The sequence below is a fragment of the Heptranchias perlo genome, chromosome 22 (assembly GCF_035084215.1).
Source record: "Heptranchias perlo isolate sHepPer1 chromosome 22, sHepPer1.hap1, whole genome shotgun sequence".
NCBI classification, from domain to species: Eukaryota; Metazoa; Chordata; class Chondrichthyes; order Hexanchiformes; family Hexanchidae; genus Heptranchias; species Heptranchias perlo.
In genome coordinates, this window is record NC_090346.1 from 22399841 (window position 1) to 22427622 (window position 27782).

The 27782-nt window shown below is 44.2% G+C and overlaps 1 long non-coding RNA gene across 2 annotated transcripts in view; it reads left to right on the top strand.

Annotated features, from left to right (window-relative positions):
- The window catches only part of LOC137340891 (uncharacterized), a 121225-nt gene that overhangs the window by 33538 nt on the left and 59905 nt on the right, over positions 1-27782 (top strand). Inside the window, exon 1 of one of the 2 annotated variants that reach the window (XR_010966899.1) lies at positions 13697-13772. The exons of the other annotated variant lie outside the window; for it this stretch is intronic. This is a non-coding gene — a long non-coding RNA (uncharacterized lncRNA). Of the gene's footprint in view, positions 1-13696; positions 13773-27782 lie in introns of those variants that run through there. 2 annotated transcript variants of the gene reach the window in all.

The following is a 27782-nucleotide window of genomic DNA, read 5'->3' on the forward strand; positions in this document are numbered from 1 at the left end:
ATTTTAATCATTTATTCTTAAGATGATAAAATGAAGGAAATGAAAGAGGTGACTCAGTTCCATGGCTAACATCATTTGAATGACAAATATATCACGTTTCTGTCTGGCCCCGCCGGCAGCCTGACCCCCACCAATTTTGACTCCCGCCCACCTGCAGTGACGTCATTCCCACTTGCTTCAGGCATCTGCTCTGTCAGAGACAGGGCATGCAAATGAGGCCCAAGAGATAAAATCTCCAGCAACTCGCCCTCCCAGGGGACCGGGGGTGCTGGATGATTCGGTGCCTACTTCAGCCCCCGCACCCCTGATTTCCGTTCTGAGTTAAAATCTGGGTCATGGGAGGCCCAGCGATTCCTTATGTACCACAATCTGCCACCAGAAGTGTTAGCCTTGGCTCAGTGGTGGCAATCTTGCCCCAGAGTCAGAAGGCCATGGGTTCAAGCCCCACACAGAGACTTAAGCACATAATCTAGTGTGACAAACTTAGTGTAGTACTGGGAGAACTGCTCTGTCAGAGATGCAGTCATTTGAATGAGATGTTAAACTGTTTTCCTGTCAGCCCTCTCAGATGTATATCAAAGATCCCATGGCACTATTTGAATAAGAGCATTGGAGTCCTCCCAGTGTCCTGTGTTATATTCGGATAGCCAAGTTGGTGAAGGATAGACTACGAGAGCCTGGTCTTTAGTTGTTTCCAAGCCTTTATTCATAGAGATTCGCCTTACACACACCTCACACCCTAGATGAGCTCTCCTAAAAAAAGGATACTAGAGGGTCCCCAAGTTGATACCCACCACCTGAATACAATTAACACTCATTGATATAAATCATACAATTAACAGATTCCCTTCTCTCTCTTTAAATAAAAAAAATAAACTTTATATATACACAATAGAAACAAAAATGTTTTAAAAAATAAAACTTCCATACTCTGTACAACTTATACGATTCAAAGCATTACATTGTGAGGCGACCCTTCTCCAGGACCCCTAATAATTCCTTCCTACATGTAGTTCTTTTAGTAAAACAATCCGACACTCGATGGCTTGGATCCACCCATTTGATTTTAGAGATTTCCTTTCTCTCCAGCATTTGTTTCAAGCCAGCAAGGTCGATCCGTAATCTTTACTCACTCACATTTTTCGTAGAGTGTACATTATCCCACATTGAACGATTGCCTACATAACATTCAATGGGTATACTATCTTCAGTACTCCCACTGTACAGGATATCACTCAAAATATTTGCCAAATAAAATCCCATATCTGCTGCGTCGACAAGATCTGGTGTTTCAGCAACTAGAGTATTTTTAACAACCCTTTTTATTTTCTTAGCCTCCCAAGCTAAAGGACAACATTTCCCATTCGCACCCATAAGAAACACAGTTGCACGAGAATACCCATCAGGAAGATTAGCATGTGAAGCATCGCTAAAAATAACTAGCTTCATTTTCTTTGGGTCACCTAAGGATGGGAACTTAAGTACACATTTATCTATATTTAATTTTCATAATGTTTTATTTGCCCGTAAAACATTCTCTACTATGGGCTGTTTCATTGAAGTACTTAACTCCAACACATCAAAACTAGCATCTGGTCTAGTCTGAGTGCACAACCAGTTCAACTGACCAATCAAGCTTCATAATTGCTCTGTCTCTTTGTGATGACCTAGTATGATTCACCGGGATGGGAGAAACACTTTCTAAATAGGACTGTTGATTTAAAGTTACATGAGACCTACTCTGCTTAATATCTAAACCAATATATTTAAAAGGTCTGACTCCCAATTTTAAATTCCACTCTAATCTTATTAATGACAAATTCCTCAAATTCCACAGTACCACCCCATAAGAAATCATCAATATGCATCTTGAAGGTGCCTGAAAGTTTTCCATTATGGTACCAATAAAACATTACGGGATCTGATTTTAGTTGAACACAACCTATTTTCAGCAAAACAGATCTCACCAAAAAATACCACACCCTGGAAGCATCATTCAGGCCATAGATGCATTTGTTTCGTTTCCATAGTTTTCCTTCCGCATCTGCTGCCTCTTTGGGCAGTTTCAGACACACTTCTCTCTGAAAAGTATTCCCCTGCAGAAATGTGGCTTTTATGTCAATTGCCTACATGCCCATGAAAACGTTGCCAAAAGAGCCAAAAAGATTTTTAAGATTACCTTTCCAGCAGTGGGAGAATCCACTCGAATATCTGTATCACTCAGTTTCTCTTCAAAACCCTGAGCTAACAACCTCGCTTTAGCTTTATGCCTTTCGCCTTATAAGTCCCATCTGCAAGGACTTTATCAGTACAAACCCATCTATGCGACAAAGCTGGTTGACCCTTATCTGTTACCTTAGAATAAACTCCAAATTCTTTCCAACTACTTAACTCCCCTTGGTTTTCCTCTCTTACTCGTTTATCCTCAAGTTTATTGGCAGCCATCAAAACTTCACGATCATGAGGACTTCTGCTCCTAGTTCTGTTACGTGTCTGTTCTGTGGTTTTTGTTTCATTTTCTGACCTAGTCAATCTATGTCCTCTATTTCCACTTCTATGTCTGCAGGGAACACTACTGCGAGATCGCCCTCTTTCGTCTCTAGTTCATGATCGTTTTCTGATGTGAGATTCATTTCCGGACTCCCTATCACTCGTACTCCGCTTTCGTACTCTCCACTCTTTTACCCCATTCTGCCAGTCCATGGACCTTGCTGCATAGCCATCATCCTGAACATTCAACCAATATTTAAACCTACCAGTAGCTTTGCCTGCACGGCCCAAAATTGTTGCATCCCTCCATTCATTAGTCCCCCCTGGAACATATGCTACCCATGTACCCACTTTGGGTAATTGTTCTGTGGATGTGATAGCTCTGTCATGTGTTTCTTGATCACTGATATTACCACTGTCCAGCCCTTGATCTACCTCAGTCTGTTCCTTAGGACCCTCATCAAAAAAATCATGAACATCGGAGGCACAAGGTGCCTCGTTTATTTCCATCAACTGCTCAGAGTCTGAGATTTTATAATTAATTCCAATTAATCGTGAGGAATGAACCTTAACAGTTTGATTACCATGATGGACAATTACGGTCTTCTCATCATGACCTATTACCTTACCAGGGCCTTTCCATTCCCTATGACCCTCTCTTTTATAGTATACCAAATCTCCTGAATTGAACTCTGTCTCAGATGGTCTAATATGATGTATTTTTCTCTGAGACCTCAGCCTTGATAAAAGCCTATCTCCCTGCTTGGATAGCATTTAAATGCTCAGAAAAAATCGCACTAATTGTGGTACCTTTAGAGCAGAAAGATTATCACAAAGAACAGAAGGTAATTTGGGGTTGTGCCCATAGACTAGTTGGTAAGGATTATATCCTCCAACCATCTGAAGAGAGTTCTTTGCGTGATCTGCCCATTCTAGGGCAGTTGACAATTCGTATTCTGATCGATCAGCCAAAATTTTATGCACCATGCTATCAATCACAGCAAGATTCCTTTCACAAAGACCATTGTTAAAAGGGCTCTTAACTGCTGTATTCATAACAATTCTATTCATATTCTCACTCATATCTCTGAACTCCACGTTAGCGAATTCACCTCCATTATCGGTCAAGAACTTTGCTGGTATCTCATGTCCAGTCCCTATCTAATTTTCCAGAACTTTATCTAGAATAACCACCTTTTCCTTACTATATATTAGTGTAGAAATACTAAATCTTGTAGCCAGGTCAATAAAATGTAAGATGAAAACACATTTCTGTCTTTGTCCCATACCTTTAGATCCATGGCAACTACCTCGTTAAAGTCACGTGCTAATGGAATACTTACAAGAGGACATGGGAGCATCCATCTAAACTTCTTACAGATTTCACAGGTCTCACTAATCTGGTCTATTATTCTCGTATATGTCTCATCAACTACACCTGTATCTTTTAGCAAGATTTTTAAACATTGACAAGTAGGGTGGGCAAATTGTCTATGTAACTTTAAGATAATTTGGTTTTTTTCTCTTATCCTTATCGTCTGATGCCATTAATACTTATCTAACATGCTGATGAGAAATATCAGGTTTTAATAAAGGGATACAATAATGCCCTGACGGGGTAAACTGCAGATCAACCAATTTAAGAACATAAGAACATAAGAAATAGGAGCAGGAATAAGCCATACGGCCCCTTGAGCCTGCTCTGCCAGTCAATCAGATCATGGCTGATCTTCAACCTCAATTCCACTTTCCCACCCGATCCCCATATCCCTTGATTCCCCTAGAGCCCAAAAAATTATCCATCTCAGCCTTGAATATATTCAAAGACTCAGCATCCACAGCCCTCTGGAGTGGAGAATTCCAAGCATTCAAAATCTTCTGTGTGTAGAAATTCTTCCTCATCTCAGTCTTGAATGTCCGACCCCTTATCCTGCGACTATGTCCTCTAGTTCCAGATTCTCCAGCCAGGGGAAATAACCTCTAAGCATCTACCCTGTCAAGCCCCCTCATAATCTTATATGTTTCAATGAGATCACCTCTCATTCTTCTAAACTCCAGAGAGTGTAGGCCCATTCTACTCGATCTCTCATCATAGGAAAACCCTCTCATCCCAGGAATTAATCCAGTGAACCTTCATTGCACCACCTCCAAGGCAAGTATATCCTTCCTTAGATAAGGAGACCAAAACTGTATGCAGTATTCCAGGTGAGGTCACACTAAAGCCCTGTACAACTGTAGTAAGACTTCCTTACCCTTATACTCAAAACCCCTTGCAATGAAGGTCAACATGCTATTTGCTTTCCTAATTGCCTGCTGTACCTGCATACTAACTTTTTGTGTTTCTTGTACGAGGACATCCAAGTCTCTCTGAACACCAACATTTAAGAGTTGCTCACCATTTAAAAAATATTCTGTTTTTCTATTCTTCCTACCAAAATGAATAACCTTACATTTCCCCACATTATACTTCATCTGCCACCTTCTTACCCACTCACTTAATCTGTCTATATCCCTGTGCAGACTCTTTGGTGCCGATTTTAACTTGCAATTGTGGGGGTGGCAATTAAAGCCGGCGGGACGATAGTTATACCATTTATTGACATAGTTGATCTTGTTTCAGTTGTTAATTTTGTGGAGATTGAGGCAGGGGTGCGATTTTAATTCAACCTCAGCGTGTTTCCCTGCTGTGGGAAACACATGTTTCAGGCAGCAGCCAGTTGTACATTTAAATGCCTGTTTGATAGATGAGGATAAAAGGTTAGTTATTGCAACAGGGCACTCAGGTGTCTCAGACAAACTTTTGGCTGGGAGATCTTTGCGTTTAGACTGAAAATTCTTGGTTTACACTCAGAAATCTTCTGAGTTTAAACCAAACTGACACCATCAGGATGGGGGGCACAATGGCTGCCGTCACCACTACATCCGAGGATGAGTGATATCACCATCCTCGCCAGGCATGGCATGCACTTCCACCACTTGGAGCTCCACTACACAGTTCCTTCATCCTGAGGAAATCCAACATCTCGGGACTCTTCCACGCACCGAACACCCTTAAGGGCTGGCTCCTCGGGGAGAAGGAATACCGCCTGCACACTTGGCTAATGAAACCTCTTAGGAACCTCATCACTGAGCATCAATGTCAATATAACGGCAGGTCTACAATTGAGCATGCTATAGGGCTGCTCAATATGTGATTTGGGTGCCTTGATCGTTCTGGGGGAGCACTTCAATACACACCAGGGTGGGACGCATTATAGTCGTGTGTTGTGCCCTGTGCAACAGGGCACAACAGAGAGGGGTGCAGCTTGAGGAGGCCCCATCCACATCTGCCTGACTATCCTGGGCATGAAGATGCATCATTAGAATGGAAAAATAAGGTGCACAAAGGAATGTGAAAGACAGATAGTGCTAGAGTAAGAAATAGTACAATATGACTAAGGGAGAATAGGAGAAGGTCTACGATAGGTTTACAGTGCATGGTGAGCTGCAGGAGCTATTAGCCACATGGGAATATGTCATGGAAATAACGGAGACCTGGCTCAAAAAAGTGCAGGATTGGGTAATAAATATCCCTGGATACAAGGAATTCAGGAAAGATAGGGAAGGAAAGAAAGGAGGTGTGGGGGGGTGGGGTGGGGGGGTGGCAGTATTGATTAAGGAGAATATTGCAGTGCTGGAGAGAGAGGATGCCCTTGAGGGGTCATGGACAGAATCTATTTGGTTAGAGTTAAGAAACAATAAAGTTGCCATTACACTACTGGGTGTATTCTATAGGCCACCAACTAGTGTGAAGGATATAGAGGAGCAAATTTTCAGGGAAATTACAGAGAGGTGCAAGACCTATAGAGTAGTGATAATGGAGGACTTCAACTACCCTCATATAGACTGGGGCAGTAATAGCAAGGAAGGGGAAGAATTTTTGAAGTGTGTTCAGGAGAACTTTCTTGATCAATATGTTTCTGGCCCAACAAGGAAGGAGGCATTGCTGGATCTGGTTCTGGGGAATGAGGTGGACAGTGATCATTGTATCACAAGGTTTAGATTAGCTATGGAAAAGGACAAGGAGCAATCTAGAGTAAAAATACTTAATTGGAGGAGGGCCAATTTCAGTGGGTTGAGAACGGATCTGGCCCGGGTAAATTGAATTCAGAGATTGGCAGGGAAAAGTGTAATTGAACAATGGCTGGCCTTTAAAAAAGAGATGGTTCAAGTACATTCTAGATACATTCCCACGAGGAGGAAAAGTAGGACAACCAAAGCCAGACGTCCGTGGATGACGAAAGAGATAGAGAGCAAGATGAAGCAGAAATCAGGTGTCAGGTTGTTAATACAAGTGAGAACCAGGCTGGGTATAGAAAATTCAGAGGGGAAGTAAAAAAGGAAATAAGAGGGGCAAAGAAAGAGTATAAGAATAGACTGGCAGCCAACATAAAAGGAATCCAAAATCTTCTATAGGCATATAAATAGTAAACGGGTAGTAAGAGGAGGGGTGGGGCCAATTAGGGACCAAAAAGGAATTATACACATGGAGGCAGAGGGCATGGCAGAGGTACTAAATTAGTACTTTGCATCTGTCTTTACCAAGGAAGAAGATACGGCCAAAGCCACAGTAAAAAAGGAGGTATTTAGATACTGTATGGGATAAAAATTGATAAAGAGGAGGTACTAGAAAGGCTGGCTGCACTTAAAATAGATAAATCACCCAGTCTGGATGGGATGCACCCTAGGTTGCTGAGGGAAGTAAGGGTGGAAATTACAGAAGTACTGGCCACAATCTTCCAATCCTCCTTAGACACAGGGGTGGTGCCGGAGGACTGGAGAATTGCAAATGTTACACCCTTGTTCAAAAAAGGAATAAAGAAAAACCCAGCAACTACAGGCCAGTCAGTTTAACCTCGGTGGTGGGGAAGCTTTTAGAAACAATAATCCGCGACAAAATTAATAGTCACTTGGACAAGTGTGGATTAATAAGGGAAAGCCAGCTCCGATTTGTTAAAGGCAAATCATGTTTGAATAACTTGATTGAATTTTTTGATGAGGTAACAGAAAGGATTGATGAGGGCAATGCGGTTGATGTTGTGTATATGGACTTTCAAAAGGTATTTGATAAAGTGCCACATAATAGGCTTGTCAGCAAAATTGAAGCCCAAGGAATAAAAAGGGCAGTGGCAGCATGGATACGAAATTGGTTAAGTAACAGGAAACAGAGAGTAGTGGTGGACGGTTGTTTTTCAGACTGGAGGAAGGTTTACAGTGGTGTTCCCCAGGGGTCGGTACTAGGAACACTGCTTTTCTTCATCTATATTAATGGCTTGGACTGGGGTGTACAGGGCACAATTTCAAAATTTGCAGATGGCACAAAACTTGGAAGTGTAGTAAACAGTGAGGAGGATAGTAATAGACTTCAAGAGGACATGGACAGGCTGGTGGAATGGACGGACACATGGCAGATGAAATTTAATGCAGAGAAGCGTAAGGTGATACATTTAGGTAGGAAGAGCGAGGAGAGGCAATATAAACTAAAAGATACAACTCTAAAGGGGGTGCATGGGGATAAACGCAAAATTCTTTCAAATCTTTTATGTTTATATATTTAACTAGCAATTAAACCATGAAATATCCATGTGGAGAAGATATGACCTAAAGTAAAAATATGCTGTATAAGTCAGACATGCTACATTCGACATCAAACATAGCTGGAATGTTTAAACGGCTGCAGTCCACCAGGATTTTCACAAATGATTTCAGCAACATCATCTTCAATTCAACAGTGAAATACAATTCTAAATGGGGGTATATGTACATAGGTCGTTGAAGGTGGCAGGACAGGTTGAGAAAGCGGTTAAGAAAGCCATACGGGATCCTGGGCTTTATAAATAGAGGCATAGAGTACAAAAGCAAGGATATTATGTCGAACCTTTATAAAACACTGGTTCGGCCACAATTGGAGTATTGTGTCCAATTCTGGGCACCGCACTTTAGGATGGATTTGAAGGACTTAGAGAGGGTGCAGAAAAGATTTACTAGAATGTTTCCAGGGATGAGCGACCTCAGTCACGTGGATAGACCGGAAAAGCTGAGATTGTTCTCCTTAGAGCAGAGGAGGTTGAGAGGAGATTTGATAGAGATGTTCAAAATCATGACAGGGTTAGATAAAGTAAATAAAGAAAAACTGTTTTACTGGCGGAAGAATCACGAACCAGAGGAGGTTTAAGGTGATTGGCAAAAGAACCAAAGGCGACATGAGGAAAAACTTCTTTCGGCAGCGAATGGTTAGGATCTGGAATGCACTGCCGGAAAGGGTGGTGGAAGCAGGGTCAATTGTGGCTTTCAAAAAGGAATTAAATAGGTACCTGAAGGAGAAAAGTTTGCAGGGCTACGGGGATAGGGCGGAGGAGTGGGACTAGCTGGATTGCTCTTGCAGAGAGCTGGTGCAAGCTCGATGGGCCAAATGGCCTCCTTCTGTGCTGTAACCTTTCTATGATTCTATTAAGTACAATGCCAATCTCTAATCAGAGCAATGTACTTGGTGTTCGTGTCAATTGACTTTTCTCTGTGTTTTTATCCAAAGTAGAACGTAATTAATTCTCTAATGAAAATTCCAGTATAAATGCATGTTTTGATGAAAGGGTCAGCAATCACAGAAATTTTGGTGTGTCAGTTTTACACATAACAGACTACTATTATTCATAACACTTGTGCTGGATAAATGAATGGCTTTGTGTTGGCTGCATCTTATGTCTTGTAATAATACTGAGGTTATGGTCTGTGGCCTTTTGCTTGTGAGGGTTAAAGGTCAGGTCAAATGCTAGATCCCAATCTGAGTAACAATTCTGTGTGCCTGTAATTGCCTGAAGTCAGTGCCAGGACTTCGGGGTAAACTTATTGAATGGTCTTTCATTGCATATAATAACTAGTCATCTAGTTGATGAGTGGAATGCTAGAAAAGTGATTGTTCGAGCAGCAGACATTTAACTGCAAGTGCAAGCAACAGTTGTTTGAAAATGGCAATTCACAACTTTATTTTCTGGTTACCATATCTTTCCCAAAGGCTGGGAAAGCTTTGTACAGGGCAGTGATCAGTAGCCTGTATGAATAGGCTAAACAGCCAGAAAAATGGTGGTCTTCACTATTGTAGGAAGTACTCAGATTGATATCACTCGGCTGCTGTCTCTGGAGGAGCTGGTGAAAACCATCCCTTTATATGGTTCTTGCACCTCCAAACACAACAGTTTCCCTTTGGATAGTTGCAATAAATGCAGCATTAAACACAGATCAGCAGGGTAATTTATATTTATTAAATGGGACATCCTGGTCATAAATTTCTGGCTTCTAAGCCAGGCATTGCTTCATGTGCATAGATGGCAATTCAGGATTCTTAGAAGTTAGAAAACCATTTGATCTCCAGTTAACTTTATCACAAGGTCTTTTAACAGTTTCAAAAGAAATCCCATAACATTTAAATGTTATAGCAATTTAAAAAAAGTTTAAGGTTTCCCAATGGCTTAGTAATTGACCAGAAGATGCCAGTTTCAATCTTTGTTCAGCTGGTGTCAGCCAAGGTGGCAATAGGGACCCTACAATTGACCTCCAAGTTATGGAGAGGAAAGTTATCCAGTGTTCCTATTCCTGATTGCTATTCATTCAGCCCCTGATAAAAAGTGTATATGTTAGGTGAGGTCATGATCATACTTGGGAGTGATACTCCCCTCCTCCCCAGGAGAAATAGCCTGCCAATATTCACTGACCCTCGGCATCCACATAAATAAGGGCCATTTGGAGAGGTACCATGGAACGTTATGTCTGATGTGCGTAGAACTGTGCATTTCAAGATAGGAGGAGGGGGAAAGGGAGAAAATTGGTAAAAAAAAGTCCTCATTTAACTGCTGACAATCTTGCTGCTCCTGCACTGGCTCTTGTTCATCGGGGAATTTTGGATTTGTAAGCAATAAATACCTCGATAACATGGGCCATACTTAATGAATTAATTTGATAGGTAAAACAAAAAGTCATTTCATGACAAATTTTAACAATTTTTTAATTGTTTCTTCTAAACTGATGATCAAGATAAAAGTGCCAATATTTTCTTTTTTATTATTTAGTGGGATTGGTACTAATCTGAATGTTCTGAAGTGTACAGTTCCGGCATTGAAAAATAAAGTTCAAGTTCATAAAACAAAAGCAAAATACTGCGGATACTGGAAATCTGAAATAAAAAGAGAAAATGCTGGAAACACTCAGCAGGTCAGGCAGCATCTGCGGAGAAAGAAACAGAGTTAACGTTTCAGATCGATGACCTTTCATCAGCTCTGCTTCTCTCTCCACAGATGCCGCCTGACCTGCTGAGTGTTCCCAGCACTTTTTGTTTTTAATTCAAGTTCATAATTTGGTTTCACCTCTCATTGACGACTCTTGGTTATACTTTTCATGCAAATGTTTGTAAATCTCAGTTGCTACTCTTGCCTGTGGGGAGGGAGCTGACTTCTGTTTGGCAACTCCCCACAACAAGAGTTGCCAGGTTTGCTAACTCATCGTGTGAAGACTAAACATTCTGTAGCTCATTATTTGTATTTCTTAGAAGAGAACATAGGGGATCATTTTCCCAATATATGTCAGTGCGGGGAGCTTTGCCTGCTACTAGTGCAATGCTTGAGATTTTCTGTCCACGATGGATGAGGGAGTGAACAATTTTCCAATATGGGCGGGCTGTGGACAAGGCTCCTAATGTATATTGACTGCGCTGAACTTGTGGCTTTTCCTTACACAAATATAAATACCTATTCTCAGCCCATTAGACAGACATATTAGCATGCAGATACACTTGATACTTAAATTATTCCTTTAATCTTGTCTCACCTGTTTTACAATAGTTCTCAACCCTCTTTCTTAGTTTTTTTAAATTAGAATTACATAGAATGTACAGCACAAAATAAGGTAATTCAGCCCAACTGGTCCATGCCAGTGTTTATGCTCCTCACAAGCCTCCTCCCACCCCTCTTCATCTCACCCGATCAGCATATCCTTCTATTCCTTTCTCCCACATGTGTTTATCTAGCATCCCCATAAATGCATCTATGCTATTCACCTCAACTACTCCTTTGGTAGCAAGTTCCACATTCTAACCACTCTCTGGGTAAAGAAGTTGCTCCTGAATTCCCTATTGGATTTATTAGTGACTATCTAATCTTTATGGCCCCTAGTTCTGGTCTCTCCCACAAGTGGGAATGTCTACCCTATCAAATCCTTCCATAAACTTAAAGACCTCTATCAGGTCACCCCTTAGACTTCTCTTTTCTAGAGAAAAGAGCCCCAGTCTGTTCAATCTTTTCTGATAGGTATAGCGTGAGAACTGCTCAGTTCTGGTATCATCCTTGTAAATCTTCTTTGCACCTTCTGCAGTGGTCTCTATCCATTTTATAATATCGAGACCAGAACTGTTCCCAGTACTCCAAGTGTGGTCTAACCAAGGTTCTATACAAGTTTAACATAACTTCTCTCCTTTTCAATTCTATCCCTCTAGAAATAATTCCCAATGCTTTGTTTGCTACTTTTAGAGGCTTATTAAGCTGCATCATTACTTATAGTGATTTGTGTGTTTGTACCTCCAGATCCATTTACTCCTGTACCCCATTTAGATTCTTATTTTCCAAGGAGTATGTGGCCTTCATATTCTTCCCACCAAAATGTACCACCTCACACTTATCATACTTAGTTTTGCATTTTAACTTCTCACTGGGCACTTTTGAAGTTTTCTCATTTTATTTTATTGATTCTCTCTTATTTCCCCTCGAAGTCTGCTTCTAGCTTGACTTGCCCTGCTTTAATGTCATGGTTATAGATCAAGATTTCTCCCAACATTTTGCAGTTAACAGTCAGTTTCCATAAGCAGCCCAACCAAAACCTATATGTGATATGTGTGAGACGGCATGTCCACGCTCCTAATTAATTGTGAGAACGGCCACGTTTTCCTTACTCCTTTTGAAAGATAGAAAGTACCATGTCATCAGAAAAATATGCACAGTTTGGAACTCAGATTGATTTACAGGCAGAATACACAGAAGCAGTAAAACACAACAAGTTACTGAAAGTACAGTACTTAACATAATAAAGATAGAATCTGTTGACAAGGGATAAAAAACCCTTCTCAGAATATATGTCTCAACTTCATAAGAGACAGGATTCTTGGATGAAATAGTCGTTCTTTGATCTTTACAATGTGGATGAAGCACACTTCCAATCCATGGAGTTCTGATCTCCAGATAGATCTAGCTGAATAACCAGAGCTGTGTTTTCATGTTAAGCCTTGGAAGTGCACAGGGGATCTTCGAGCACAGCACTTTGTGGAGAAAGATATTAATGTCAGAATATTACCATATTCCTGCAAACAACTCACCTTCATGGTTCAATATGAGTGTGGCATAGAAACCTAAAGAGGAAAGGGACAAACACCTCAAAAATAAACTTTCGCCTGTAAAAAGGATTCATATGTGTAGGCTGTCTCTCAGATGTGCTGCAAAATAAAATCAATAATGCATAAAAATCTTGCAGCCTTCTGACAAAAATCTATATGGTTCCTTTACCAAAGAAGGAAGACCTGAAAATGTTCTTTAGTGCAGACCTGTAATTTGAGATATTGACAATTCCTGTGATTCCACTGCCATTTTTTTGAAGTGATTCTGCTACAGTGCCAAAAACATTCTGCAAAGACAAGACTGTCAAAAGAATAGTAAGATGGGATGAATTATGAGGCCTCCTGCCTGGCAGAAATGGGGTGAAAGTGCCCCAAAAATTGCAGGGAAAGACTTACCACCCCGTTTCCATCAACGGTGCAGTCAGCGCCTTTTCCCGGGGTCCTTAGCTTAGGCAGAATGCAATGGTAGGCTAATAATCTAGGCTAATAGCACCCGATGCTATTTTTGGTTGCTAAAATTAGAGCGATGGGACCGCTCAGTAATCCTTGACGGTAAAGGCCAAAATCAGCAAGTAAAAGCCTGATTTAAAAGGGCAGGCACCTGCAGACAAAAATGGTGAGCATTTCTGCTGAAATTCTTAGTTGAGCAGTATGGAAGGATTTACAACTTCAGCACAGGTTATAACAGAGGTTTTTTGAAAATTCATGGCAGAATTTATTCTTTGCCTTCAGGAAGGGTGAAGGAGGGGAAGAGGAATGGGATTGATTCTAGAAACCCAATTGTGGCCAGAGGAGGAAGAGGAGCAACAGCAGCAGTAGCTGCAACTACAGCAGCAGGAGCAACAAGGAGAGCATCCTGGAACTGCAGCAGGTGCTGTCAGAGCATCACGTAGGAGGGGGAATGCGGACAGGTGACCTTACCGTCCTCACAGGGTGTACCGAGCCAGAATCAGTTACCAGGAATTCACCGAGGAGCAGTGTGTAAGGAGGCTCAGGTTCTTCCAGCAGACTGTAGCAGATCTCTGCCGCCTCCTGCAGGAGAAGCTGCGGCCTTCTGAGCCATCTGGTGCTGGACATTGTCCTTGAACCGCTGCAGTCCTTGAGGTGATGGTGCTCCCGTGATGGTGTTAGGTAGGGAATTCTAAGCTTTTGACCCAGCAACAATGATATATGTCCAAGTCAGGGTTGTGCATTATTTGGAGGTGATGGTGTTCCCATGATCTCACTGCTCTTGTCCTTCTTGATGGTAGAGGTCATAGGACTGAGAGGTGCTGTCAAAGTAAGGCATTATTGAATTGCTGCAGTGGATGCTTTAGATCTTACATACTGTAGCCACAGTGTATCTGGAAGGGAATGATATTGAGTTCAATGGCAGGTGTGTCGATCAAGTGAACTACTGTGTCCTAGATGGTGTTGAGCTTCTTGAGTGCTTTTATGGCTGCACCCATCCAGGTGAGTGGTGAATATTCTATCACGTTCTTGACTTAAGCCTTGTGGATGGTGGAGAGACTTTGAGGGATCAGGAGGTGAGTTACTTGTCTCAGAATACCCAGCCTCTGCCCTGATCTTGTAGCCAAGGTATTGATATGGCTGGGCCAGTTAAGGTTCTGGTCAGTGGTGGCCCCCAGAATGTTGATAATGGGGAGTTGGTGATGGTGGTGCTGTTGTAGGTTAGGGGGAGGTGACTGGACCTTTATTGTTGACCTGGCACTTATGTGGCATGAATGTTGTCTGCCACTTGTCAACCCAAGTCTGGATGTTGCCCAGGTCCCACTGTAGGCTGGTGTGGGCTACTCTATTATCAGATGAGTTGTTAATAGAGCTGAACACTGTAGAATCATCAGTAAATTCCCATAAATTCTTAGAGGTTACAGAACATAGAAATTTGTCAAAAGGCAAGGAAACCATACAAAGGGACAGTAATATTCGATTTCCAATCATTTTGAATTATTACTCATGATAAATGTGTTTAATATAGCTATTGTTACAAGTTAATGATGATTTTGTAAAATTGAAATTTGAGTTTCTAACCTTCAAATATTACCATTCATAAGAATAGATAGTAATTTCTTCTCCACATATAAACTCAGGCTCCTTAACGTGAGCACATAGGTTCCTATATAGATCCTATCTAGCTGAGATAAAGTAGAGTTCTGTGTCGGATGCCAAATTTTTATTCCATACAAAGTAGCAGGAAATGTTTGCACTGCCAAAGTGAAATAGAAAAAACTTACGTCCATTCTCAACGGAATACTCTTCCACCATGCCAGCTTTTGCAAATGAAACAACAGGGACTGATCTTGATAAACTATGTAGTTCAGCTGCTGTAGAAGAGCTGTCATGGCAAACAATAGCATAGAATGGCCTGTTTCTGTGTTCCCATACACCAGCTGGATAGCATGCTGGACCACAAATAATGGCTGTTCTGTAGCCTTGTGGCAGAATGCAATTCTATCATCCTCATAACTGAGCTGGTAAAGTGCAACTAGGGATTGAAAGGGATCTGCATGGGAGATGGCCACACCACCCACATTGACCGTGGTGATGATCTGGAGGTATAGTTCCATATGATACCAGCAGCTCACTAGTACTTCATCAAGGAACTCTTATTAATATATATACGTTGCCACTTTTTCATTAAGATCAGATAGGCACTGAATGTTAGACAAGGTGTTCCTGACTGTCACTCATTCTCTGGTGAAGGATGCCATTTTTGTTCTGCATTCATGGTCAAATTTAAATTTTGCATTTCTTACAGTCCTACGGTCACCATAGCTAGGTCAAGAGCAGCACTGGCTGAGATCAGAGCCTTTCTGCCCTTTAGCTTGAGAATAATGCAGTACTGAGTGACCTAAAGAGAGGAAGAAAAAATATCTTACTTAGATTTCAACAAATATTGCTCTTGCTTTAAGAAGAATATTTACTAGTCCTGGCTGGGACATTAAAATAGTGAAAGTGAAAACTACCTGGGACCAAATCCATTCCTGTATCACATAACAATGTCAGCAAGTCAACCAAGGAGTGAGAGTCATGTTGTTCATCAGACACCTTGGATTCGACCGTCAATAGATGCACAGAGGAGGAAATAGGTGGAAGTCATTGCAAAAATCAATTAACAAGACCAACAATCCTTCATTTCACAGTCATAATGTCAATTTCACAGCATGACAGGGCATGAAACATATATGTTTAATATAGGAGCAGATAAAAGGTTGCCTCCAATCTAGAATGTACGAGGCATTTCCAAAAAGAAAAATATTGGGTGGCACAGTAAGGCAATGCATTCGAGTCCCAACAAACTGCATGGTTTTGCTTTCATTTTATTTGATACTGAATTCCATATAGAATCATAGAATCATACAAGTTTACAACATGGAAACAGGCCCTTCGGCCCAACATGTCCATGTCGCCCAGTTTATACCACTAAGCTAGTCCCAATTGCCTGCACTTGGCCCATATCCCTCCATACCCATCTTACCCATGTAACTGTCCAAATGCTTTTTAAAAGACAAAATTGTACCCGCCTCTACTACTGCCTCTGGCAGCTCGTTCCAGACACTCACCACCCTTTGAGTGAAAAAATTGCCCCTCTGGACCCTTTTGTATCCTCTCCCCTCTCACTTTAAATCTATGCCCCCTCGTTATAGACTCCCCTACCTTTGGGAAAAGATTTTGACTATCTACCTTATCTATGCCCCTCATTATTTTATAGACTTCTATAAGATCACCCCTAAACCTCCTACTCTCCAGGGAAAAAAGTCTCAGTCTATCCAACCTCTCCCTATAAGTCAAACCATCAAGTCCCGGTAGCATCTTAGTAAATCTTTTCTGCACTCTTTCTAGTTTAATAATATCCTTTCTATAATAGGGTGAACAGAACTGTACACAGTATTCCAAGTGTGGCCTAACCAATGTCTTGTACAACTTCAACAAGACATCCCAACTCCTGTATTCAATGTTCTGACCAATGAAACCAAGCATGCCGAATGCCTTCTTCACCACCCTATCCACCTGTGACTCCACTTTCAAGGAGCTATGAACCTGTACTCCGAGATCTCTTTGTTCTATAACTCTCTCCAACGCCCTACCATTAACGGAGTAGGTCCTGGCCCGATTCGATCTACCAAAATGCATCACCTCACATTTATCTAAATTAAACTCCATCTGCCATTCATCGGCCCACTGGCCCAATTTATCAAGATCCCATTGCAATCCTAGATAACCTTCTTCACTGTCCACAATGCCACCAATCTTGGTGTCATCTGCAAACTTACTAACCAAGCCTCCTAAATTCTCATCCAAATCATTAATATAAATAACAAATAACAGCGGACCCAGCACCGATCCCTGAGGCACACCGCTGGTCACAGGCCTCCAATTTGAAAAACAACCCTCTACAACCACCCTCTGTCTTCTGTCGTCAATCCAATTTTGTATCCAATTGGCTACCTCACCTTGGATCCCGTGAGATCTAACCTTATGTAACAACCTACCATGCGGTACCTTGTCAAAGGCTTAGCTAAAGTCCATGTAGACCACGTCTACTGCACAGCCCTCATCTATCTTCTTGGTTACCCCTTCAAAAAACTCAATCAAATTTGTGAGACATGATTTTCCTCTCACAAAACCATGCTGACTGTTCCTAATCAATCCCTGCCTCTCCAAATGCCCGTAGATCCTGTCTCTCAGAGTACCCTCTAACAACTTACCCACTACAGATGTCTGTAGTTCCCAGGCTTTTCCCTGCCGCCCTTCTTAAACAAAGGCACAACATTTGCTACCCTCCAATCTTCAGGCACCTCACCTGTAGCTGTCGATGATTCAAATATCATGCCAGGGGACCCGCAATTTCCTCCCTAACCTCCCATAACGTCCTGGGATACATTTCATCAGGTCCCGGAGATTTATCTACCTTGATGCGCGTTAAGACTTCCAGCACCTCCCTCTCTGTAATATGTACACTCCTCAAGACATCACTATTTATTTCCCCAAGTTCCCTAACATCCATGCCTTTCTCAACCGTAAATACCGATGCGAAATATTCATTTAGGATCTCACCCATCTCTTGTGGTTCCGCACATAGATGACCTTGTTGATCCTTAAGAGGCCCTACTCTCTCCATAGTTACTCTTTTGCCCTTTATGTATTTGTAGAAGCTCTTTGGATTCTCCTTTGCCTTATGTGCCAAAGCAATCTTGTGTCCCCTTTTTGCCCTCCTGATTTCTCTCTTAACTCTACTCCGGCAATCACTATACTCTTCAAGGGATCCACTTGATCCCAGCTGCCTATGCATGTCATATGCCTCCTTCTTCTTTCTGACTCGGGCCTCAATCTCCCGAGTCATCTAAGGTTCCCTACTTCTACCAGCCTTGCCCTTCACTTTATAAGGAATGTGCTTACCCTGAACCCTGGTTAACACACTTTTGAAAGCCTCCCACTTACCAGACGTCCCTTTGCCTGCCAACAGACTCTCCCAATCAACTTCTGAAAGTTCCTGTCTAATACCATCAAAATTGGCCTTTTCCCAATTTAGAATTTTAACTTTTGGGCCAGACCTATCATTCTCCATAGCTATCTTAAAACTAATGGAATTATGATCACTGGTCCCAAAGTGATCCCTCACTAACACTTCTGTCACCTGCCCTTCCTTATTTCCCAAGAGGAGGTCAAGTTTTGCCCCCTCTCTAGTCAGGCCATCCACATACTGAATGAGAAATTCCTCCTGAATACACTCAACAAATTTCTCTCCATCCAAGCCCCTAATGCTATGGCTGTCCCAGTCAATGTTGGGAAAGTTAAAGTCCCCTACTATTACCACCCTATTTTTCTTGCAGCTGTCTGTAATCTCCTTACATATTTGCTCCTCAATTTCCCGTTGACTATTTGGGGGTCTGTAGTACAATCCTATCAAAGTGATCTCTCCCTTCTTATTTTTCAGTTCTACCCATATAGACTCCGTGGGCGAACCCTCGGATATATCCTCTCTCACTACTGCCGTGATGTTCTCCCTAATCAAGAACGCAACTCCCCCTCCTCTCTTACCTCCTGCTCTATCTTTCCTATAGCATCTGTACCCTGGAACATTGAGCTGCCAGTCCTGCCCCTCCCTTAGCCATGTTTCAGTAATAGCTATAACATCCCAGTCCCATGTACCCATCCATGCCCTGAGTTCATCTACCTTGCCCATCAGACTTCTTGCATTGAAATAAATGCAGTTTAATCTAGACTTCCCTTGGTCTTTGCCCTGCTTTCTCAGACCATCTGTCCGGTCATGTTTTGTACACTCGCCCTTACTGCCTTTTGTTTCTGTCACCACTTTACTTCCCACCGACTTCCTGCATCGGTTCCCATCCCCCTGCCACTTTAGTTTAAACCCTCCCCAACAGCACTAGCAAACACTCCCCCTAGGACATTGGTTCCAGTCCTGCCCAGATGCAGACCGTCCAATTTGTACTGGTCCCACCTCCCCCAGAACCGGTTCCAATGTCCCAGGAATTTGAATCCCTCCCTCTTGCACCATCTCTCAAGCCACGTATTCATCCTAGCTATCCTGTCATTCCTACTCTGACTAGCCCGTGGCACTGGTGGCAATCCTGAGATTACTACCTTTGAGGTCCTACTTTTTAGTTTAACTCCTAACTCCCTAAATTCAGCTTGTAGGACCTCATCCTATTTTTTACCTATATCGTTGGTACCTATATGCACCACGACAACTGGCTGTTCACCCTCCCCCTCCAGAATGTCCTGCAGCCGCTCCGAGACATCCCTGACCCTTGCACCAGGGAGGCGACATACCATCCTGGAGTCTCGGTTGCATCCGCAGAAACGCCTGTCTATTTCCCTTACAATCGAGTCCCCTATCACTATAGCTCTGCCACTCTTTTTCCTGCCCTCCTGTGCAGCAGAGCCAGCCACGGTGCCATGAACCTGGCCGCTGCCACCTTCCCCTGGTGAGCCATCTCCCCGAACAGCATCCAAAACGGTATACCTGTTTGAGAGGGGGATGGCCACAGGGGACCCCTGCACTACCTGCCTGCACCTCTTACTCTGCCTGGTGGTCACCCATTTACTTCCTGCCTGTACTCCCTTGACCTGCGGTGTGACCAACTCGCTAAACGTGCTATCCACGAGTTTCTCTGCATCGCGGATGCCCCACAGTGAGACCACCCGCAGCTCCAGCTCCGAGATACGATCGGTCAGTAGCTGCAGGTGGACACACTTCCTGCACACATGGTCGGCAGGGACACTGGTAGTGTCCATGACTTCCCACATCTTGCAGGAGGGGCATATCACGGGTGCGAGGTCTGCTGCCATGACTTGCCTTAGCTTAGTTACCCCTTTTAAATTACATTGAAATTCAAAAATGTTAACTATACTAGGGACCTAAAAAAAACACTACCTGCTATAAAAGCTGCTTAGTTTCCCAGCTCTTAGTTTAAACCAATGCCCTAATTTAGAGAAAAAAAACAGTAATACTCACCAACCAATCACTTACCTGCTGTCCTGTGACGTCACTCCTTGGTTTTCTGTTGTTGTTTTTGATCCGTTCAGGTCCGTCGCCGCTCTGGTCTCGGGCCTCGGGCCGCCGCTCTTTTATCCCCGCTCTCGGTCTCTCTCCTCTGCTCCCGTTCAGGTCCGCCGCCGCTCTGGTCTCGGGCCTCGGGCCGCCGCTCTTTTATCCCCGCTCTCGGTCTCTCTCCTCTGCTCCCGTTCAGGTCCGCCGCCGCTCTGGTCTCGGGCCTCGGGCCGCCGCTCTTTTATCCCCGCTCTCGGTCTCTCTCCTCTGCTCCCGTTCAGGTCCGCCGCCGCTCTGGTCTCGGGCCTCGGGCCGCCGCTCTTTTATCCCCGCTCTCGGTCTCTCTCCTCTGCTCCCGTTCAGGTCCGCCGCCGCTCAGGTCTCGGGCCTGGGGCCGCCGCTCTTTTATCCCCGCTCTCGGTCTCTCTCCTCTGCTCCCGTTCAGGTCCGCCTCCGCTCTGGTCTCGGGCCTCGGTCCGCCGCTCTTTTATCCCCGCTCTCGGTCTCTCTCCTCTGCTCCCGTTCAGGTCCGCCGCCGCTCAGGTCTCGGGCCTCGGGCTACCGCTCTTTTATCCCCGCTCTCGGTCTCTCTCCTCTGCTCCCGTTCAGGTCCGCCGCCGCTCTGGTCTCGGGCCTCGGGCCACCGCTCTTTTATCCCCGCTCTCGGTCTCTCTCCTCTGCTCCCGTTCAGGTCCGCCGCCGCTCTGGTTCAGAGTATGAAAATTCTCACCAATCAATGTGATACTGAGCTATACAGATCAGATGGCCCCAGGTTCTATCCCTGTTGTGTACAATGTTATTTGATCTCAGCCAGTGCAGAAGGTGGGGCTGATACAATTGGCCTTATCGCCCCGGAAAATGTGCTTGTGTGAACATTTCGTTGGAACAGGATGAGGCTTCACGGTGATACCCTACAGAGTTCAATAGCTTGATGGCACACACCAATTAGATTCACTCATGAAGAATGATCATTTAAGCAAGGTATTGAAGGGCTGCCAATGTCCATGGAGCCAAACCCCAGCTAGACTCAGTGCCTAGGGGAAAGGAGAAAATGAGGAAAGAAAGGAAATGGAAATGACTACTTCGAATTTCCACAGAGTTCTCCGATCTCCTACCATCAATGCTGCAGAAACGGCAAAAACAGCCATTTGTGTTGTTTCTGTCGGGTTTTCACTGATCTTCTGCTGAAGTTACAGTGAGAGATCGGGAGAACTCTGTGGAAATTCTACCCCTGCTGGTTTACAAAGTTTTCACTTTAGGAAAATTATTAGTTTATTTCAATTGGGATTGAAATAGTTGATTTGAAAGGTAACTGCATATTTGACCAAGTCAACTTTAGGATTTTCTCTTTAAATCAGAAGACTGTAATCTCAGAAGTGTTTGACCAGTGGTGCAAAACTTCTAACTGAGAAGGTGTAATGTATCCATCTCATTAATGTATCCTTTTCATTAATGTATCCTACTCATTACACCATGTGCCAAACAGGATGCATTCAGCAGTAATAATGGCCTGAAATGTGACAGGATACTACCACACCCACAACACTATTCTCATGTGACTATTACCATGTGTGTATGATGTGGAGATGCCGGTGATGGACTGGGGTTGACAATTGTAAACAATTTTACAACACCAAGTTATAGTCCAGCAATTTTATTTTAAATTCACAAGCTTTCGGAGACTTCCTCCTTCCTCAGGTAAATGTTCAGGATCTCCTGTGTGTAGGTAGAGCTACATCTGTTTGAACTCCTGCCTGTCCTATTGCTGAGTCAATTCCAGTGAATGAATAGACAGCACATTGCATGACAAATTAAACATCCAGCCTGGTTTCTGAGCCAATTCTTTTGAATAATTCAAAGCTGCTTCGATGGTTGGATTAAATCATCCAACTCATGGGCTTTATGTTGCCCAACTCTCATCTGAGCCAATCATAGTTCTCCACATTCCCCAGCCATATCCTGCAGCACCGAGCCTGCTCGAAGGTTTCACTTCATTTCAATCTTACAGTTTGGATTCAGTGGTGATGGAATTCAACTTCCGTGGGGGTACAGTATGGTCAGTAGTGGAATGACCACTTACTATACACCTGCACCATTTTCCTTTCCGTGGACAGGAAACTTAGGCGAGGTGTATAACGGGCAGCCAATCCACTACTGCCTGCTTTGTACCCCCGCACAAGTTGAATTTCTTTTCCAGTGTATTTTACAGTAACGTGGGATTTGTTTGATCTTATTTTTATTACTCTTGTTATTTTCATCATCAATTTTCTCTGATGTTTCTCAGGTCCTTAAAGTGTGAACTCTTTCCTGGGGTATAGTTTCATGAGTGCCAGGCACAATACGGCATCTTGTTCAAATGACCATCATTTATGGGTGATCCTTGGCAGCGATTGTTGGTAGGTCAAGACCAACTTGTGCTTACACAGAATCCATGCACATCCACCTCCAGTGGGGTTAGGGGATAGAGATCAGCACTTTGAACCCTGTATAATTTACCCCCCGCCCTAAACCAGGAGCAATGAGGCTGATTGTAACATCCAGCTGCTATTCTGGCAGAAGTCAATTGACTCAACACTGCACAAGAATAGAACCTCAAACTTTCTGCTCCGTATTGAATAGGTTCCCCAAGCCATCGGAGGAGCTTCTTGGTGACTGTTATATGATAAAGTCCAATATTGACCAAGCTAATTGTCATCAACTTGCAATTCTGTACAACTGAGAGTCAGCTGGTTGAGATGGTGAGTAGCTGACCCATACAGACCAGGAAGGTCCCAAGTACGGTCCCCAGTTTGAGTTAGCTGATCTAAGCTAAGGCAACAGCAGAGGTGCTGAATTACATCTCAATGCCCCTGAGTTAGGGAGGATTAAATTGACCAGGGTTTTCTGATTGTCAACCATTGGATGTGTGCATGTACATGCTCCCCACAGTCAAATAGCTTATCAACACTTACTGTCCAGATCAAACATGAGGAATGGTCGGTTGGGTGAGTTACTAGAGGTTACTCAGTGCCCAATGGAACCATAAGGGAGATTTTCCACTTCAGCACTCCAGGTGGGACCACACATTGGAAATTGTGCATCCACAGCCTGTGATTTTCTGTCCATTAAAATATCCTGATATTGTCTCCAGGTGGGCCCCTTCCCATGCTGGGAACACTAAAGTGGAAAATCTCCCGTAGTATCCCAGCAAGGAATGAGGGGGGCGAAATTTTTAGCAGCCATTTTGAAGGCGTTACACGGACACCTAAGTCCCGAAAATGGTGTCCGTGATGTGCGCGCACACTTCCAATGTGAAGAGCGCAGGACACCATCTTGGTAAAGGGGTTTGCACACGTGTAGCTAACGACTGATGCAAATCAGTGTGCAAAGCTGATTTGAAGCAACCGGTGAAATTTTGGAACTCCACACTCCAGCCAATCCCTGTCTTAACTTCACACAGCTGAACAGGGCTTAAACAGCGTGAAGGACCCCCCACCAGCGCTATTTAAAGGGATCATGAAGTGCTTACAGGTTAGTTGCTGGATTATTTATTCTGGCTGTTGGTGGAATTGTACGTGTTTTTAGACATTTCCTATACTTGGTTAAAGTTTAAATATTCTATAGAGTGGTCTGGCTAGTCTTACAGTACTTTTAGTGGCATTTAAAATATAGTGCAGAAAAAAGTTGCTTCCAGACATGGGTGGCCTGCTAGTGCTTCCTCTGGGAATTGAACTTGACTGGGAGAATGAAGAGAGGCCACACAGAGCAGGACAAGCTGCTAGAAGAGGGAGAAGGAGGAGGGCACTCAGCAAGAGGCCAAATCCAATGAGTGTCTTCAGGGACCAATTCTCTTACCTCAACTTCAGCGATGACCAGTGCATCCGACGGCTGTGGTTCACTAAAGAAGTCGTGACTGAGATTTGTCAACTGCTGCAGCCACAACTGCAGCCTCAGAGCAGGGCAGGGACAGCATTGCCTGTGGCTGTGAAGATAACTGTGGCGCTTAGTTTTTATGGTTCTGGCTCCTTTCAGGTTCCTGCTGGAGATATAAGCAACATCTCGCAGTTTGCGGTGCGCTGCTGTATACGGGAGGTCACTGAGGCTCTGTACGCACTCAGAAACTGATTCATCACGTTCCTCCTTGACAGAGACAAGAATATTGCCATGCGTGCTCCACATCTGAACGCGGCCATATTCACGAACAGAAAGGGATTCTACTCCTCAATGTGCAGCTGGTGTGCGACCACACGCAACGCATCATGCAGGTGAATGCCCCGCTATCCTGGCAGCAGTCATGATTCCTTCATCCTGCGGCAGTCCTCTGTTCCACCTATATTTCAACCAGCATGGCAAGTCAAAGGCTGGCTACTGGCCGACAAGGGTTATCCCCTCATGAAATGGCTTGTGGCTCCAGTCAGCAACACATGCACATGTGCACAGCAGGCCAACAACGAGAGCCAGCAGGCCAACAACGAGAGCCATGCTGCCACACAGAACAGCATAGAGCACACCATAGGCATCCTCAAGCAATGCTTCCGCTACCTGGACTGCTCTGGAAGAGCCCTGCAGTACTCAGCTGAGCAGGTATCGAGATTTGTCGTTGTATGCTGCAGGCTGCACAACCTCGCCATTATGACAGCCCTTGCCACCGCCTATCAGGCCAGAACCTGAGCAAGAGGCAGAGGAAGAGGCGGAGGAGGAAGAGATGGAGGAGGAAGTGGAGTAAGAGGAGGAGGAGGAAGTGCAGCAGGAAGTGGACAAAGTAGACAGGTCCTATCTGCCAGGGCTCTGCATGATCAGATTATTAATGAGCGATACCAATAGCCTCAACAACACCACCCCATTCTCCAACAGTCTTACACTGCTTACCTTTCCGCTCCTACATGACCATCAAACCGTCCTCCTTATGACTACACATTGCTTCCACACTAAGCTCTTCGCAGAAATAAAAACCACCACCAAATGCAAATTCAAATTCACATTTATAAATTAACACATGAAATGATGCAAATAAAATGAGACTATTCACCCTTGTGCATTCCCTTTGTGCCTGTCGTTCATGTGCCTTTACCTTTCTTAGTGCATCCCCAGTGGCTGGAGCATGGGTGGGGAAGGCTACTTACCTTCAATTGAGGAGAGTGCACGTGGCCTTGGAGGACGACCTCGAGCAGCTCTGGGCTGAGAGGGCCCGGCTTCAGACTGCACCATCTCAGCCTGGGCTACAGCAGTCTGGCCTGGCTGGCTGACAGGCAACAACAAGGGCATTGGCGGAGTGGCAAGGGTGGGAGCAGGAATGCTGTCATCCTGAGAGAGGACAGCAGGTTTGTCTTCCATGGCGCCACTGCCACTCTCCTGGGGCGGTGCCTCAGCAATCCTGGTGATCTGCTGGAGAACAGATTGCTGGAGTGCTGTGATGCACTGGAAGCCCCTTTCAACAGTGGTACCCAGAGCCACAATAGCAGCAGTCTGAGCTTCCAAGGCAGCAGTCTGAGGTCCAAATGCAGCAGTCAGACCTTTATGGCAGATGTTTGTGCCATGATGGAAGCTGTGACATCAATCATCAGACACTGCACCATGGTAGGTTCCACAGGGGTGCTGATGGAGGTGACCACATGTTCTATGTGGAACAGGATGGGCTTCAAGATCTGCGTAAAGCCCTGTGCCAAGTTGGAGCTGCCCTCCTTCATGCTCCTTGACATTATGCGCAGGCTTTCTGGCAAGCTTTCCAGTGCACCAAGCATTTGGTGGTGTACGCCCATCAGCCTTCTTCTGTAGCCTGGCCCATTGAAGTCATCATCAGATTCCTTTGCAGCAGAACTAGTGAGCGACTTCGCCCTCCGGTGAGCTGGCACCTGCGGTATTCTTTCCCCCCGCCCTGGCTCCTGCGCACTTGTGTCTTTTCATGTGCAGGTCCCTCCTCTATCCTAGCCTCTAAGCTATGTGCAGTGTCAGTCTCTGAGGTGGTGGCTCTGAGTGTAAGATCGAGTGATGGTGTATCTTCATCATCACTGTCTTCTTCCTCTGCCTCCTTTGACTGAGCGGGTTCCAGTTCTTGGGTCTCTGAAATGACAAAGGGACACGTGTTGAGTTGTGGTGAGGGGAGAGAAGAAAGTAAGAAGTGCATGCTCACACCATCTGCAGCAGGTGAGTCAGAAAAGATTGTGGGATGAGGGAGAAGTGGGAAGAGAGAAGAAAGATTAGGTATGCAGAGACCAATCGATCCCTGCAGCACCGCCAGTGGCCATGGCCTCAACTATGTCCCTTCCAATGATAGCCAGCACTGTCTCCTCCATGGGAGTTATGATGTGTAGGCGTGCTTGTCCTCCTCCTGTTCTTTCTTGTTGCCCCCTGTTATGCACCACAAAGAGGGAAGTATGTCAGTGAGTGTTCTACAAGTTGTTAGGGTGATGTGGTTGTCATGGTTGAATAGCTGCCAGTGTGTGTGACCTGTGAGTTGTGGGTGTGAGGCTTGCAACAATGGTAATGTGTGAGGGTGAGATGAAGCATCTAATTGAAGGGTTGAGTACTGATTGAAAGAGTTTGTTGGTAAGTGGGTGATGGGGGGGTCTAGTGCGTGGAGCAGTGGATGAGGCTAATGGTGCGGTTGGTAGGAGATGCCACTTGAAACTTGAACTCACCTTGACCACTCGTGTCAAATCATTAAACTTCTACCTGCATTGCATCCATGTTCTTGGCGCTATGCTCCTGGTATTGACCTCGTCCTCTACTTCCTCCACTGCCTCTTGAGCATATGTCTGGAGGGCCTCTTGCCCCCCACTGCGGATATAGGATGCCCGTTCTTCTGTCCACCTCTTGCACCAAGGCCTCTAGTGCATCATCAGAGAACCTTGGTTCAGGCCCTTTCGCAGGCGCAGCCATTCTATTACGTATCATAGCCTAGGAATTACTTCTCACATGACTCCCACCACTTCCTGCAGCCACAGTGCACCTCCCCTTTAAGAGGTGCAGGCTATTGCGTGAGCCAATCAACAGCGTAGGTAGCACTGGCTGCACGCAGCAATCATTTAAATCAGCAGGCAGCACGAATGTTACGTGCTGCCTGCATCACAACCAACAGGCGCGGTTAATCCCAGCGCCCGTTTTCGAGGGTTATCCAATTTAACCCCCGAGCACTTTCCATGACTAAAGGAGGGACGGGGAGAATATCAACAGACAAAAGCACGAGGGAAAAAAGTAAAATACCTTTTTAAAAAATACTTAAATGTGACTTCAGAAAATACCTCTGTTCATTTTACAAACTAGTAATTTAATTTCCACTGGTAAGAGGGTTATTTTGGTTTTAAAGCATTTCCATAGTGGTAAAACTAAAGGGCTGATTTCCTAATCGAGTCTCCCTGGTAAGAAATGGTGTTTGCAGGGAGCCCT